Source organism: Elaeis guineensis, chromosome 10 (genome assembly GCF_000442705.2).
Source record: "Elaeis guineensis isolate ETL-2024a chromosome 10, EG11, whole genome shotgun sequence".
Classification (NCBI taxonomy): Eukaryota; Viridiplantae; Streptophyta; class Magnoliopsida; order Arecales; family Arecaceae; genus Elaeis; species Elaeis guineensis.
The window spans coordinates 31,993,098-32,000,615 of NC_026002.2; positions in this window are offsets into that span (position 1 = coordinate 31,993,098).

The following is a 7,518-nucleotide window of genomic DNA, read 5'->3' on the forward strand; positions in this document are numbered from 1 at the left end:
GGCCGACTCCGACGGCCGACCGACCGACCCCGACGGACGACTCCGACTGGCCGACCCCGACGGACGACTCCGACTGGCCGACCCCGACGGACGACTCCGACGGCCGACCGACCGACTGGCCGACCCCGACGGCCGACCGACCGACTGGCCGACTCCGACGGCCGACCGACCGACTGGCCGACCCCGACGGCCGACTCCGACTGGCCGACCCCGACGGACGACTCCGATTGGCCGATCCCGACGGACGACTCCGACGGCCGACCGACCGACTGGCCGACCCCGACGGACGACTCCGACTGGCCGACCCCGACGGACGACTCCGACGGCCGACCGACCAACTGGCCGACCCCGACCGACTGACCGACCGGCCGATTGGCCGACCTCGACCGACTGACCGACCGACCAGGAAGTCTGATGGCCGACTCACTCGCCGACCAACGGAGGGCCCCGACGCCACTCAGCTGGCCACCGACCTAGGGTCGGTCGACTCCTCCGATCGCCGTACAGCCGCCAGAGCTTGTCAGTCCTGACAGCCGCATGCGGCGCGGTTACCTAGGGGCATTGTCCCGCCGAGAGCGTGGTCAACCCTGGTGATTAGACGGCCACACGGCGACATGACGTTTTCACGGCGACTCTGACAGTCTACAGTGAGTTGACAGTTCCTCACTTGTCCGCGCCATTAATGACGGCGCCATACCGTGCTCCACTATATAAACCGGGGAAGGCAACAGTGCAAGGGATCGATCCGCCCGTCTCTCCCACATACGCAGGCTCGCTCCTCTCTCTCTCTCCCTCTCTCAGAGCTCTCTGTCTACATTTCACTGTTGCCCTGTCACCTCTCTGACTTGACCGTCGGAGGGTCCCCGCCGGAGCCGCCTCCGGTCAGTGCGGACTTTCTTTTGCAGGTGCACGCTTCCCGACGATCCGGCGACGAGGCGATTGGCCACAACAGATTGGCACGCCAGGTAGGGGACAGCATGACAAAGACAAGAGCTCAACGATCGAGAGTCACCGAGTCGGCCAGGCGCTCTTCACGCCGGGAAGAGGCCTCCCCGCCCCCACCGGCGGCGGAGCCTAGCTCTCCGCGCCCCGCGGTGACCATGGAGGCCCAGATTGCGGCCATCGTACGGCAGATGACCGTACTGACCGACGCAGTCAAAAGCCTCCAGCAGCAACCGGCGGCCCGACCTATGCCCTCCAGGAGCAGCCGCCGACGACCGCGCCGATCCCTGTCACCTCCATGCGAGCGCTCCCAACAGCGCTCCCACGGAGAGGAGGAGGGACGACTACGGCGCGACGACCGACGGTCCCAGCGGCCCTCTCCCTCCCCGTTGGAACGGGCAAGGAAGAAGAAGCGGCCGCGCACACCGTCGGCCTCCCTCTCGGAATCCTTCGGAGACTCCACTCCTGGGGTCTCCCAGCATCGACGAGCGGACGACTACGAGCGACGGTTCGAGAAAATCGACCGCCGACTCGCCCAGTTGCAGATGGACGGCCAGAAGTCTTCGAACGACGTCGACTTCCAGACCGCCCAACCTCTCTCCCGACTGGTCCTCGACGAGCCGATTCCCAGTCGGTTCAAAATGCCGAACGTGGAGCCATACGACGGCTCCACCGACCCAGTCGACCACCTCGAGAGCTATAAAGCTCTCATGACAATTCAAGGGGCAACCGACGCTCTTTTTTGCATCGGCTTCCCCGCCACACTTCGCAAGGCTGCCAGGGCCTGGTACTCCGGTCTCCGATCGGGAAGTATCCACTCCTTCGGGCAGCTCGAGCGTTCCTTCGTGGTTCATTTCAGCACCAGCCGGAAGCCGCTGCGAATGTCGGACAGCCTTTTCTCCCTTAAACAGGGGGAAAGTGAGACGCTCCGACACTTCGTGGCGCGATTCAACGAGGCCACACTCGAGGTCCGGGACCTCAACGAAGACATGGCTGTCTCAGCCATAAAGCGGGGCCTGAGGGCGTCCCGATTCACCTACTCCCTGGACAAAACCCTCCCCCGAACATACGCCGAATTGCTGGAGCGCGCGTACAAGTACATACGCGCGGACGAAGGAGCTTCCGACCGGCGCTTGACTTAAGGCACGGGCTGAAAAAAAAAAAATGGAAGAAAGGTCGGGCCCATGCTGAACCCAGCAGGCCCCCGACCGATAGTCGGGTCTCGCCACCCCGACGTATCCAAAAGTCACCCCGGCAGCAGACTCCAAGGCTGACACGCCCCTGGTATGACTCTTACACTCCTCTCTCCGCTCCTCGTGCGCAGATCCTAATGGAGATCGAGGGGGAAGAATACCTGCGACGGCCTCGGCCTCTGAAGGCAAAAGGCTCCGACCAACACGGCCGATCGTCGATCGCCGAATCAACGGCTCGATCACCGATCGCCGAACCGACGGCCTCGGCCTCTGAAGGCAAAAGGCCTCGACCAACACGGCCGATCGTCGATCACTGAATCAACGGCTTGATCACCGATCGCCGAACCGACGGCCTCGGCCTCTGAAGGCAAAAGGCCTCGACCAACATGGCCGATCGTCGATCGTCGAATCAACGGCTCGATCACCGATCGCCGAACTGACGGCCTCGGCCTCTGAAGGCAAAAGGCTCCGACCGACACGGCCGATCGTCGATCGCCGAATCAACAGCTCGATCACTGATCGTCGAACCGACGGCCTCGGCCTCTGAAGGCAAAAGGCTCCGACCAACACGGCCGATCGTCGATCATCGAATCAACGGCTCGATCATCGATCGTCGAACCGACGGCCTCGGCCTCTGAAGGCAAAAGGCCTCGACCAACACGGCCGATCGTCGATCGCTGAATCAACGGCTCGATCACCGATCGCCGAACCGACGGCCTCGACCTCTGAAGGCAAAAGGCCTCGACCAACATGGCCGATCGTCGATCGTCGAATCAACGGCTCGATCACCGATCGCCGAACCGACGGCCTCGGCCTCTGAAGGCAAAAGGCTCCGACCGACACGACCGATCGTCGATCGCCGAATCAACGGCTCGATCACCGATCGCCGAACCGACGGCCTCGGCCTCTGAAGGCAAAAGGCTCCGACCGACACGGCCGATCGTCGATCGCCGAATCAACGGCTCGATCATCGATCGTCGAACCGACGGCCTCGGCCTCTGAAGGCAAAAGGCTCCGACCAACACGGCCGATCGTCGATCGCCGAATCAACGGCTCGATCACCGATCGCCGAACCGACGGCCTCGGCCTCTGAAGGCAAAAGGCCTCGACCAACACGGCCGATCGTCGATCGCTGAATCAACGGCTCGATCATCGATCGCCGAACCGACGGCCTCGGCCTCTGAAGGCAAAAGGCCTCGACCAACATGGCCGATCGTCGATCGTCGAATCAACGGCTCGATCACCGATCGCCGAACCGACGGCCTCGGCCTCTGAAGGCAAAAGGCTCCGACCGACACGGCCGATCGTCAATCGCCGAATCAACGGCTTGATCACCGATCGCCGAACCGACGGCCTCGACCTCTGAAGGCAAAAGGCCTCGACCAACACGGCCGATCGTCGATCGCTGAATCAACGGCTCGATCACCGATCGCCGAACCGACGGCCTCGGCCTCTCAAGGCAAAAGGCCTCGACCAACATGGCCGATCGTCGATCGTCGAATCAACGGCTCGATCACCGATCGCCGAACCGACGGCCTCGGTCTCTGAAGGCAAAAGGCTCCGACCAACATGGCCGATCGTCGATCGCCGAATCAACGGCTCGATCACCGATCGCCGAACCGACAGCCTCGGCCTCTGAAGGCAAAGGGCTTCGACTAATGCGGCTGGCTAACTTGCCGACTTAGCTTCGACTAAGAAAGGCAAAATGCCAAGACGACCGCAGTCGCATTCGCGACATACCGATCTGGTCACGACCGATCGAAGGATATTCGGCTTACCACCGTTTATCATACATCCCGATGCATACGTCCGACCAAGGGCTGGACAATGGATATTCGACTTGCCATCGTCATCCTATCCGAATACGTCGGATGCTACTCGACTATCAGATTCTGCAGAATGATCGTGTCGATGAGCAACGTTCGGAGGTTGCCCGACCTCCGACCCGACGTGCATGCTCGACCTACAGTCGGGACGACCGATATTGGATCGTTCGTTGATGTGATCGCCAGAGTCGGGGCAGGAAAAGACGGAACACCACTCCTTTCGTCCGAAGCCGTCGCCCACGTGTTCACACGAGCCAACACAACATCGGGCTCAGGAGTGGAGGGGGGCAACTGTTGGGGAATCCCCACCGATCGACTTACGGTCGAAGGGGCCGACTGGCCGACCGACCGACTGGCCGACCCCGACGGACGACTCCGACTGGCCGACCCCGACGGACGACTCCGACGGCCGACCGACTGGCCGACCCCGACGGACGACTCCGACTGGCCGACCCCGACGGACGACTCCGACGGCCGACCGACCGACTGGCCGACTCCGACGGCCGACCGACCGACTGGCCGACCCCGACGGACGACTCTGACTGGCCGACCCCGACGGACGACTCCGACGGCCGACCGACCGACTGGCCGACCCCGACGGCCGACCGACCGACTGGCCGACTCCGACGGCCGACCGACCGACTGGCCGACCCCGACGGACGACTCCGACTGGCCGACCCCGACGGACGACTCCGACGGCCGACCGACCGACTGGCCGACCCCGACGGACGACTCCGACTGGCCGACCCCGACGGACGACCCCGACCGACTGACCGACCGGCCGACTGGCCGACCCCGACCGACTGGCCGACCGACCAGGAAGTCTGATGGCCGACTCACTCGCCGACCAACGGAGGGCCCCGACGCCACTCAGCTGGCCACCGACCTAGGGTCGGTCGACTCCTCCGATCGCCGTACAGCCGCCAGAGCTTGTCAGTCCTGACAGCCGCATGCGGCGCGGTTACCTAGGGGCATTGTCCCGCCGAGAGCGTGGTCAACCCTGGTGATTAGACGGCCACACGGCGACATGACGTTTTCACGGCGACTCTGACAGTCTACAGTGAGTTGACAGTTCCTCACTTGTCCGCGCCATTAATGACGGCGCCATACCGTGCTCCACTATATAAACCGGAGAAGGCAACAGTGCAAGGGATCGATCCGCCCGTCTCTCCCACATACGCAGGCTCGCTCCTCTCTCTCTCTCCCTCTCTCAGAGCTCTCTGTCTATATTTCACTGTTGCCCAGTCACCTCTCTGACTTGACCGTCGGAGGGTCCCCGTCGGAGCCGCCTCCGGTCAGTGCGGACTTTCTTTTGCAGGTGCACGCTTCCCGGCGATCGGGCGACGAGGCGATTGGCCACAACAAAATGTATAACTTTTCCACCGCTTAGGAGAGAGAAGAGAGAAGAAGTGGAAGAGATCGCAGAACGTATGAAAAAAAAATAAAGATATATATGCATCTTAAATGGACCAGATGCGACCGTTACTTGCCGAATTTTCCAAGAAAATTTGTCTGGTTAACTTTGAACGGGAGCGTTACATGTCAATTTCCATGATTATAATGCGTGGAGATTTTTTGCATTTATATATATTTCCTTGAATATTTTTGAAACTACAACAAAATATTTTTCACGTGTTTTTTTTTTCTTTCTAGGTAGCTAACTTTTTTTAAGCTTTACTTGAATCGAACTGTTTACAAACCGGACATAGCGGAAAAACCAGGAAATCCATATGGGCTATTAGAACAAGAAAAAAACTATATATATATAAAAAAAAAGAGGCACACGCAAGCTGCACAAATTAGCCGCTGGCCAAAATAGCAAAGAAATGCATTTAAGTAAACTTATCATATCTCACTCCAAACAATATGTTGTTAATTTATCCGTCTAATAACCCCTCCCCTTGAATAAATTGGAGAAAACTAAAATATTAGCTTGACGCTTCTTTCAACTATTATTAATTCCATAGTATGTTTCTTTTTGTAATAAAGATGCAAAAAATTAACAACTTAACCAACTTGAATTGATTAAGTCTAATCTTGGTGGGGGCTATCCTTCCTGCATGTTTTTTTTTTATTATTATTACAAATAGACGATCACACTAGTCTATGGTGAGTACAACCCATAGAATCAGAATACAAAATATCAAGAAGTATCCATAGGCAGTCGTCACCTTGGCGCCAGATCCAATCACCAGTATACTCGACGATAAAGGATGCTACCCATTCACAGCCCTGTTCACCTCTCAAAAAACATGCTGAACAAATATCACAGTGGGGATACGAAGGAACCTATATATGTCACAGAGTAATGGATGAGTTTTCGGATGCATCGCCTTATCCAGATCCAGCCGATAATGTGGCAAAGTCACTCTCCACGAAGATCCTCTTTGCTCGAAACTCCTCCCTCATCCAGATAATGCCCGTATAGACGGCACGGGGTTCCGCACCGGAAACAGATGGGTTGTAAAGATGAGAGCTCCTTGCAGCCAACAGTTTGGCATCCAAGTTTTGGATAACAAAGCCAGCACCACTTCTGCCACCCTAACGCTACCGTCAAAGTTCACTTTGACAAAATTCAAGGGAGGGGGCTCTCAGAAAATTAAAAGAATCCTTCGGATCACTGCAGGTGCAGCAAGAGAGTACCAGGATCTCGAGGTATCAAGGGACCAGTCGATAGTGTCAAAATAGGTATACTCCTTAGCTAGACGCACGCTCTCTCCAGAACTTGATGCACAGACATCACCTTGGCATCAAAGACTAGGCTGTTCCTAAAAAGCCAAATCTGATAGATAATATTGCCATCGTACCACCCTCAGGCACTTCTTTGATCATGCTCGGATAGATCTGTGGGAAAAATTCAGTGCAGGGGTAAAATGGTAATTTTAAAATTTTTTCAAAATCACTATTTTACAGTGAAAATTATTAATTAATATAGTTAATTAATAAAAATATACCCTACACTAGGATCTAAATATGATATATAGTATGCATGCATTTAAATTTGAAATTCGAATTTGAAAAGTAAACACTTTACTGTAATGTGTTCAGAACACAATAACTTTGTGCGGGTAGTAGATCGCCGCAATCTGATCACCGTCGGAAGAGTCTGATTATCGCGATGCAGCCACACAGCGTATCTGACCTCTGCGGATCGTCCACATGAAGCTTCCGATCTGATCGACTCCTCACGAGTGCTAGCTCGTTGTAGAGCCCTTTCGACGGCCGATGCTGATCGAACTCCTTCGATCGATGTCTGCCGATTCTTTGGATGCTCCGGATCATCAGCAGACATGCTTGAGAGGATGTTGAAGATCTTCCTAAAATTTGATGGGCTCACGACACTCGTAGCTCACCTTCTCACTTCCCGAACTCCAGGCTGAAACCCTAAAGAACTCACTGAAATCCTGCGCATACTTTTTCTTTCTTTTCTTTCTTTTTCTCTCGGAAGGATATAGACCTTCACCTTGCACACAACGATTCCTCACGCCCAGATTTTCTCTCCAAATTTTTTTTTTCACATGCCCCACTCTTCTCCTCCTTTTAAAACAATGTCAAAC